The 10,646-nt window shown below is 39.4% G+C and overlaps 1 long non-coding RNA gene across 1 annotated transcript; it reads left to right on the plus strand.

Moving 5' to 3' along the window:
* The first annotated feature begins 203 nt into the window (after positions 1 to 203).
* On the plus strand, positions 204 to 9,886 carry LOC134572523 (uncharacterized). The gene is made up of 4 exons (XR_010085285.1): positions 204 to 350; positions 1,630 to 1,651; positions 5,402 to 5,442; positions 9,813 to 9,886. It is a non-coding gene; the product is annotated as an uncharacterized LOC134572523 (long non-coding RNA).
* Positions 9,887 to 10,646: the final 760 nt, after the last annotated feature.

Below are 10,646 nucleotides of genomic sequence, written 5' to 3' on the forward strand. Positions count from 1 at the left end.
TTTGGTGCTCTCATGACCTCCAGTAATCCCAAAATATGGATATGGATAAATCCCAAAATATCAGTGTCTGAAACTGGGCGGGGACATTGGCCTCAACTAATATCCAGCCCCGCCCCCCCCACCCCCCCCACCCCCCCCTTACCAGAAACTACGGAAATGACAGCTTAAGCACTTGTTGTAAATTGAGTTGAGTTAAAGTTGAGATAAAGTCAGCGCTGGTTTCGCTGCCGTGAATTCTTTACTAAAAGGAACAGCGAGTCCTCAGCCACCGGAGCCCAGAGTGAGAGTTCTCTTATAGCACACAGCTGCCATGAGCCGCCGGGTGATCGCACTCATACTCTATACACTGGGTAAGAAACTTCATCTTATCATCCAGGGGCGAGATTTACTAAATAACGTTTTTTTTTATTGAATTAAATCTGGAAAAATAAATTCTCCAGCTCTTTCTCTGCAATTTCCCTAAACTTCAGCGTTTAGTGAATAATAAACTTATTGTGTGATGGAATGATGGAAAGGACCCAGTGAGTGACACTAGATCAGGGTTAATATCATTTAAATACTTCTCACACATCACCCAGGCTGACTTGAATCCTGAGAGATCTGGGGTAGCAAACAAACCTCCATGTGTTAGAAGATGAGGAGTGTCCCTTTAACGTTGCATCATTACCATCCCCATCACACAGTGTTTCACACCCCCTGGTGGCAGCTAACCAACATGCAGCCTGGAACTTACACTGAAAGATACCAAGTCCATCTACATAGCTCTTAGTTCCCTTCCATCTAGATAGAATTCTCAACAGCTACAACATTTTCTCATGTGGACTCAAAATGATATATGTAAAGCGTCACTAAAAATGGTAATTGTAGAATGGAATTTATATATATATTAGTAACAAAGTTAATTTTTGTTTAGTTTTTTGCCTAGCCTAGGGAGGCAAAAATCCTTCCACTGGACACACACCGCTCTCTCCCCCCCCCCCCCCCCCCTCCTCCTTCCCTCACATACTCAGGTTGGGTTTATGGGCACTGGAAGCAGCCATGCTTCCAGTATTTCTGAGCATGCAGTCTCTTAGAAGGCATTTAAATGCCTCTTTAAAGAGCTGGTTGCAGATTTGATGTGACTTTTCTAGTTTCTCATTTTGAACATTCTCTTCTGGAATCCATACAGTTTCCCCAAGCATGGAATGGCATTATCCATGGGCCTCTGACCTCTAAGTCAGGATTCTTCTAATCCATGTGGTTTTCCGGGTCATGTTTATTTTCCATATGATAAAATCAAAATTTCTTTTCACCTAATTAGATTCATAAAATGTGTTTTTAAATGTTCTGTGAGCATTCCGATCCACTGTGTATTTTTTTTTTTTCAGTTACGCAATACTTTTTATTTTTCTGTGAATTATTTTCATTTCATGTTTATTATTTACATGATATAGACCAGAAGGTAGGCAACGTTTGGCACTCCAGATGTTATGGACTACATCTCGACTGATGCTTTAACCTCATGTCTGTAAGAGCATTATGGAAAATGTATTACACAAGATTTACAGAGCTGAAGGTTATCTGTCCTGATATCGATGGTACTGTCTTTATTTTATATTTGGTATTAATTGTTCTTTGCTCTTTATTTAGGTTTCGGATTTGTTTTGACCAGGTTAGTTGTGAATAATGTTATGATTCAAATATGAGTGAGTTGGATTTGCTTAAAAACTTATGTGCTTTTTTAGCATTTTCAGTAAGTCTATATGTTTTATATATAAATAAACAAAATTCTAATAGGAATTTATGGGAAATAAGTTAGGCAAGTAGAAACTAAAAGTCTCATGTGGGACCTGAATAAAGGTAGGCTAAAGGAAATGGGTTTTAATTACACAATGGCTAAAAGTGCAATCGATTTAGAGGGATGATAAACCTTGGTGTGCAATTAATATCTCAATATATATTATGCACATACATAGGACAAATTCTGTAGATTGTGAATGTAAAACTAGATTGTAACAGACATTGTGAAATAATACAGAACTAGACTGCTTAAGGTAGAGGAATTAAAGGGCCTTTCAACCACACCACAACCACATTTGGTCCCTGAGCGAGTTTTGGAGCTAGGACCTTTTCATCCCAGCTCTATTAATTGTATTATTTAAATCTACTACCCTCCCCAACAAACACACTCTGACTTCATAGAGTGAAGCTGTATCTCTCCCCATCTCCTTAAAAAGCAACATGTACAGCATACACTCTGTAGAGGGACCTGGGTAACCTGACTGGTTATCCCCTTCGGTTAGAGTAGGTCAGACCCATTTCCCCAGTAACAGGACGGGACACAGTTCCAGCTGATACAATGTTTATCAATGTTTATTGGGCACACAGCTTTTTATGCACAGACCCCTGCACGAGGGCGTCTCCATCCAGCCCATCACAAACACACATACAGGAGGGGAATGGGGAACTGATAACCATATCCTGCTCTGGGAGATACTAACAGGACACAGGGACACGCATGAGTACACTTCACATACAGGGGGGTGAGCTTTGGGGATTGGCACCCTGGGACGGGAAGGGGGTACAGGGTTACATTTTATATGGGGGGGGGGGGGGGGGTAGCCCTGGGTCCCATCTGGGATCTCTGCAAAAAGTTGGGTGATCGGATGTACAGAGCCGGAGATATCAGCGTCGGAAGTCTGGGTCTCAAGGCTCTGTACATCCCCAGAATCAGTTCCATGGTGTTGCTTGGTTTAGTCCGGTGAACTCAAAGTTCACGCCTAAACCAAGCAACGACCAATCAGCCGAGCTGGTGCGAACCAAATTGCGCCAATCAGCGTTGGTGAAAGGAAAGGGTTTCGCTGCCCAATCCGAAGAACCCGATGTCACCAATCCGCTGAAAGGCGCGAAACGTATTTGCGCCAATCAGCGCCCAAGGACGGGAGAGCCTCGCCGCCCAATCAGATGGATTGGTCGCTTGCTCCCTGCGATGACCAATCAGCGCTTTGTTCGCGCCGGCCATCCAGGAGAGTGGCGCGAACCCAGTTTGAATGGGCGCTCCCTCTTCCATTGGTCAGCGCGGACTTCCATGCGGTCACAACATTTGATTGCTTTCTGTAACTAGCCAAACCAGGCTGAGCTTAGGAATGCTTTATGTAAACAAAGCAATAAAGTCTCCCACCAAGGATGGGGGATGGATTACTAAGTCCAGAGACAAGTATATACATTATGTATTTAATATAATAGCAAATAAGTGTATAATGGTTATACATATACAAGTGTATATATAATCAGTATTATGTTAATATGTCTTCATGAAAATTTATCCATGAATGGTCTATATCATATTATTGAATAAAAGTTAGTGGACTAGGAAAATAATCCTATACAGACAACTTCACAAAATACTGTTTAAATGTTGATGGAATAGAAATAAATTAAAATCCAGATACTAAAGACAGAGAAGACTCAGTCATTAATTTTACTTCCAAATTTTACAAGGTCCCATGATAAAATTGAGGTGAAACTGAGGGTAGACGTGTCAGAAATGAGATTTAAAAGGTATATTGCCGCCACTCTGTCTGGAGAAGATTCAAAAAATCACCTTGTAATGTCACTTGTTAAAATTTACACATAACATTACCTCAAAATTGTCATCAGGAAAAGTTAACTCTTTCCTGGATAGGAAAGTTTAGTGAGGCGAGAGTGCCCTCTATGGACCAAAAATCTAAATTGCGATCTGCAGGTTGACCACACCTTCAGTATCCTATTGGCTTTACCAACTGATGACGTAGAAAGACAAAGGGAAGAGAGAAAATGGAGATTGAAATTGAGATTCGGGATGAGACACACGGAACGACACCTGAGACAGACAGACCCCCATATAAACAGACTGAGGAGAGAGACACAGAACACTTAATTTCACTATCTCTTTGCACACACATAACCACACTTCAATTCCTGGGATTACCTAAGAGCATCTGATGAGAGCATCTACGTCATAACTGGTAACTATGCTGGTTTTATTTAATTAATCTAAATTAATTAAAATCTATTAATAGCAGGGTACATGCATGGATAAATCACTATCAGATCCCATAATTGAGGATTCTTTATTAAATAAAGAATATGTAGTTATAACACTCCATTCTGCAGGTAGAGTCAGATAATTATATATTACTGGTATCTTATCACGTGTTAGCATACCGCTGTTTTTATCCATGTGTGTTGATTTGCTATAAGATAAGATATCTTTTTAGGCAAATTAAAATTTGGCTTATAGAATCTGTAGATTTGACTCTTATTGGGTAGTACAGGAATTGATTAATGATCTGGTTGAATGTTATTTAAATCAAAACTAGCAATAGATCAGGATATTCTATGCCTAAGAAGATCTAACCAGCATTGGAAGGGTTACTCAGTTGATCTAACTGTCAGCCAAAGTTTTATGGACTTAACACAGAGCTCTAGCCGTTGGATTGTTTTAATATTGCCATTGTATTGCCTACTTATGTTATACTAAACATTCACTGATTGTTATCATGGATGCTGCCTAATATTATTATTATTATTATTTTATTTGTCACAATAAATTATATCTATTTTTATAACAAATTGTGATTTTATTTGTATGGAATACATTTCACTTGACGATATCTAAGAGAATTGAAATAGTGGGCAATTCTCAACTGTATAATATTATCACTCCATAAATATCCCTACAGAATGAAGCTACTGGACAAGCTAAGAGAGTCCTGCAGCTAATTGGTTTAATTCATTTTCTATAATTATAGTATGTGAAACCACTAAATTCCATAGGACTTAATTGCATACTCTGTGGGCCCCGCTGCCCGCAATTTCTTTATTTTTGTTACATAGACCTTCTGGTGCAGCTGGGGGACCACAAGGAGGACCATTAGTTGGCCCATGCACTTAGGGCCACTTTGTGGGCATTTGTGAGCAGGGGCCCAGTCACCCTGTTAAAAGGCCACAGCGCCCAAATTATATTTTCACCCCAGACAATTAATGCCCCTTTTTATGCATGTCAATACCTTACTAGCCTTAGCAACTGCTGATTGACATTGCACATTGTTGCCTAGTTAGCGGTCTAAAACAATTCCCAAATCCTTCTCATGTGTTGTTACCCATAAATAAACTACTATTTAGGTTGCTTGTGCATCCTTCACCCCAAAATGCATCACCTTGCATTTAGCTACGTTAAATTTCATCTGCCATTAATCTAAATCCCTTTACAGCAAAGCAAGATCCGGCTCACATTGTATTACTCTACAGAGTTTTGTGTTATCTGCATGTATGTATCAATTTTATGTATTCATACTTATAGCATTTGTTATAACATTAATGCAATTGTATGCTGAAAGACACTAACTATTGGGCACTAATTCTGTTCATTGCATTTTAGTGATCAGAAAGACAATCCGTCAAAAGAGCATCCCTTTAAAGGTAAGGAGATTTGTGTATTATGGCCATCATGTTTAGGGCTTCTACATGTTGTAGTGCAAAACTTTTCCCATTGCAGTATAGACTGGAAAAATGAAATGGTAATCTTAACCGAGGTTTGAACAGTGCTGCAAGTTTCTAAACATGAAAGATTACACAAATTGGTAATCTAAATCCCAGAGTCGTCATCAGGGCATGACAACGTGTGATGGTTGTCACAGTCACTGTGATCCTATGGAGCCCAGGCCCCACATTCCCAATGTGCACAAATAGATGGCGATTACTGATATCTATTTGTGCTCCTCTGGGTCGCAGACTGCTTGTATACTGAAGAGGAGGCCCAGCACATGTTGTCTTCAGCTTCCAGAAGCTCTCTCCAACTCTCGCAAGACCCTGGTCGTCATAGCGTTGCCGCAGGTTACTATGGCAATGCTCCGCGCGACACACAGAACGGGCTTGCAAGAGTTTGGTTTGAGCAGTGAGCATGATCCATACATCAAAACCACTTAGTTAAGCTAAAGTTGTTTTCATGCTTTGTGTTCCTTAAAGCAAAACAATTAAACAGATGTTATCTGCAATATCAATTCTGCTTTTAAAACCTACATATTATTAGTTTAGAATCAAAAATTTATTTAATTTTTATTATATCAAAATTGATATCTTGGCACGGTTTCACCGATTTATATTAAAATAAAGCTGAGAATTACCCACTATTTTTAATTCTCATAGATCCTGGAGTACATTTCATTAGAGGAACTTTATTTCTCACATTAATCACATTAATCATAAAAATAATTTATTGTGACAATAATAATAATATGTAACCTGTGTGACAATCAGTGAATATTTACGTAAAACAAATGTATACAATATGGCAGTGGTTTAACACAATTTATAGATAGTTCAATCTAGCAACATTATATCAACATGTGTGCAGTTTTCAACAAGATTTACGACCGGACACTTAACTTTGAAATCAACTTACTAAAACCTCCTTAACACAGAACACAGCATCTCACAGCAGCACAGCCTAAAGCAATACAAACTTTGTCTGGCAGTCAAATCACACTGAATTAACTCATTCACTGCTGGCTGCAATTCTCATAGGTAAGATATCCTTTTAGATTGCAATGACAAATACGATATTTCTGAAATTAGATAATTTGACCATTTCTATGTCCATGCAATAAGAATAATTCTAACCAGATTTTACGTTTGCAGAATTTTAACTTTCCTAATTAAGATTTACCATTTCTAAATTACGTATGGTAATATATCTGAATAATTGCCCGGTATTCAATTTTTAAAGTTAAAAGTAATATAGAGTTCGTTGGTCCACCTGCAAGAATGGAATTACAAATTCTATATATTTGAATCATGACTCCTTAATGTTGGAATCACCAGCTTTTATCCAAATATATTCCGCCTTTTAGTAAAATCAATTAATCTAATTAAAACCAGCATAATAACCAGTTATATTGTAGAGTTTCTAACAGATTTGAAGATACCGTATATACTAGAGCAGTGCTCCCCAACCTTTTTATCGCCGCGGACCGGTAAACATTTGATAATTTTTCCGTGGCCCGCTTGTTTTGATTTAATAAGACAAAAAAAAACCAAACAGTCACATATATTAAAAAAAACACGCAGACACATACATAGTCAGAAAATCACAAACACAGTCACATAAAGACATAGACTCAAAATTGTGTGTATGTGTGTGTGAGCGGTGCAGTGTGTATGTGAGGGTGGCAGTGTGTGTGAGAGTTGCAGTGTGTGTGTGGGGGGCAGTGTTTGTGGGGCAATGTGTGTAGTGTGTGTATGGGGCAGTGTGTGTAGTGTGTGCATGGGGGCAGTGTTTGTGGGGCAATGTGTGTAGTGTGTATGGCGCAGTGTTTGTGGGGCAATGTGTGTAGTGTGTGCATGGGGGCAGTGTTTGTGGGGCAATGTGTGTAGTGTGTGCATGGGGCAGTGTTTGTAGTGTGTTTGTGGGGCAGTGTGTGTAGTGTGTGTGTGTGGGCAGTGTGTGTATGGGGGGTAAGGAGGCTTTTTTTAAATTTATTTAATTAAAATTAATATATTCATGTCCCCCCTCCCTTCTTACCTTTACTGGGAGGAGGGGGGACATTTCTTAGTCCCTGGTGGTCCGGTGGGGAATCCCTGGTGGTCCGGTGGTGGTGAGGTGAACTCTAGCCCAGTTACAGGGCTAGAGTTCACTCTCGCGAGATTTGGAGCGTTGCCGTGGTTACCGCGGCATCGCTCCAAATCTCGCGAGAGGAGGACCCGGAGGAGCTGCAGGTAAGAGCTTCCGGGTCCTCTCTCACTCCCCTGCCGGCTGCCAGCAATGTGCCTGCAGACCGGGGAGGGAGATCTCTGATCTCCCCTCCGGTCCGCAGGCACATTGCAGGGCTGGCACTTGGGCAATGCCAGCCCTGCATTAGCCGGCAGGCTCGCACACCCCACACCCCTGGGCGGCCCGGTACCGTTTGATCCACGGACCGGTACCGGTCCGCGGCCCGGGGGTTGGGGAACACTGTACTAGAGTATAAGCCGAGGCCCCTAATTTTACCCCCAAAAACTGGGAAAACTTATTGACTCGAGTATAAGACTAGGGTGGGAAATGCAGCAGCTACTGGTAAATTTCTAAATAAAATTAGATCCTAAAAAAATTATATTAATTGAATATTTATTTGCAGTGTGTGTATATAATGAATGCAGTGTATGACTGCAGTGTGTGTGTGTGTGATGCAGAGCATTGGTGGGGGGTGGGCATTTTTAATAACTTTTTATTTTATTTTTTTTGTTATATTATTATTATTATTATTTTTTTTTTATTATTAATATTTTTATTTTTTCGTCCCCCCTCCCTGCTTGATACATAGCAGGGAGGGGGGCTCTCTTTCCCTGGTGGTCCAGTGGCATTGGCAGTTCAGTGGGGGCGAGGAGGAGGGCTGCAGAGCGTTTACTTACCGCTCCTGTCAGCTCCCTCCTCCTCCGCGCCGGTCCGTGCAGCTCTTCTGTCAGCTCACACAGTAAGTCTCGCGAGAGCCGCACTATGACCCCGCGGCTCCCGCGAGACTTACACTGGGAGCTGACAGAAGAGCTGCACGGACCGGCACGGAGGAGGAGGGAGCTGACAGGAGCTGCAGCAGAGGTAAGAAAACGCTCTGCAGCCCCCTGTCTGTATTATGGCAATGCAAATTGCCATAATACAGACACTGACTCGAGTATAAGCCGAGTTGGGGTTTTTCAGCACAAAAAATGTGCTGAAAAACTCGGCTTATACTCGAGTATATACGGTATGTCCCAGGAATTGGGAATGCAAGTATGATGAGGAATTGTAGGAAATAGAAAAATTTTCAGAGTTCTAAATTTTAAAGAATTTCAAAGTTAAGTGTTAGTTGGAAAAGATACAAAGAATTAGGTATGTGCAGCTTTGGCTCCAGATGTCAGATCTTGGATGTTAGGTGTGAGTCCATCCTCTGAGTGTGAGTGTGTCTGAGTGTCTTCCTCTCCTTTGTCCTTAATTTTTAAAGGAGAAGTTCTCTATACGTCACTAGTTGATAGTGACCAATAGAGTAAGGTGGGCGTGTCTTCCCTACAGACTATCATCTAGATTTTGGTCAGTAGATGGCGCTATTACATCATAGAAAATTCTTGTCAGGGGGTCCATTTACCTTTTTGTATAATGGGTTAACTGAATTTTGTGTTTGAAAATGCTTTTGATGCCATCCTAGTTATCTTTATGATTGCCTATTTGTCAAAGACCTGTCAATCTTCAAAGACTTTTGGTTCATTTTTACTAGACAGGGCATCTGCTTTTTCGCCATTAAATTATTACATTTTGACATGTCTTGGCCTTAGTTTCACCATTTTAATACAATGAAACTTTGTAAGATTCCGTTAAATTATTTACTTAGTGTAAACTGTCATTGGTAATCCTGTGTGAAACTATGTGTAGCACCTAGTAATGCGATTTATACATGTCTATTAAACATATTCTACTAACGTTAGTCAAAAATGAGATTTTCTTCATTGATATTATATCCATTAATATAATTATAGTTAGTTATAAGTTAATAATATAGAATATTCATCATATATAAATAGTACTATGTGGATAGTGTGTGTGTGTGTGTGTAAAAATGTGTCTCTTCGCATTCTGTTACCATCAGAACAGAAGTGACTCTATTTTGTGACTTATAGTATACACTTTTCATTTCTGTCTTAACACAAAATGTCTGCCAGTATAAATATACTGACAAAATGTGCTTTACTTTATAATCTCAATGTCTCACCCATACGGCTAAATCCATAAGGCTAAATTGTGTAAAAATCAATCAGGTCTGCTTTAACTTTTTTTTTTTTTTCAGAATACTCCACTGAAAAAACTATATTGGCACCTGAAGGCACTAATATCATATTATATAACAATGTTATCCAAGAGCATGACCTTTTCCATATCACTTATGACAATAACCATGCTGTGTTCGAGCTTATGAATGGAGTTCCGAAGACTTGCCTTAAATGTGTTTATAAGGACGGATTTCTGATTTTGACAAATGTTACATCTAAGGATGCTGGTCCCTACATTATTAATGTTGGTGGTCAAAAGAGATTTAAAATACGCCTATTTGTATATCCAGTAAAAGGTAAACAAAACACCAATTATGGATTAAATAGCATTATTAATCGTTGGAGACATCTAGCGCAAGAAGCACTTTCAGCAAATACTATTCGATCATATAACATGGCATTCAAAATTTTGAACAGATTTTTAGAATAATTTTATATCCACAACATATTTTCAATTGAATCTTTTGGTAACCTTTACTGCTTTTTGCCACCTTAGGTTAAAACACAACACAATAAAATTTACCTTTACATCACATGTTTACTTTACACTAATAAACATACTTTCATGTCAGCAGAACAACTACAGCTTAATCTTAGAGTGTTGGTGGTAAACCCCCTCCCCCCCCTGTACAATTCAACATTAATTCATTTTAAAATAATTTACAGCATAAAAAAAATTTAAACACAACAATAGTTTTAAAAGAATCCAGATTGGCTATAAGACCAGACTGAACGCGTTTTACCTTGGGGTTTCATCAGAAGTGTGGAGATTCTTTGCACAGTGTCTGTTTATATAGATAAAGTCATTATATATTAATGATAGGTGTTGCTAGAAGATATTCATTGGCTTC

This window comes from Pelobates fuscus, chromosome 9 (genome assembly GCF_036172605.1).
Source record: "Pelobates fuscus isolate aPelFus1 chromosome 9, aPelFus1.pri, whole genome shotgun sequence".
Lineage (NCBI taxonomy): Eukaryota > Metazoa > Chordata > Amphibia > Anura > Pelobatidae > Pelobates > Pelobates fuscus.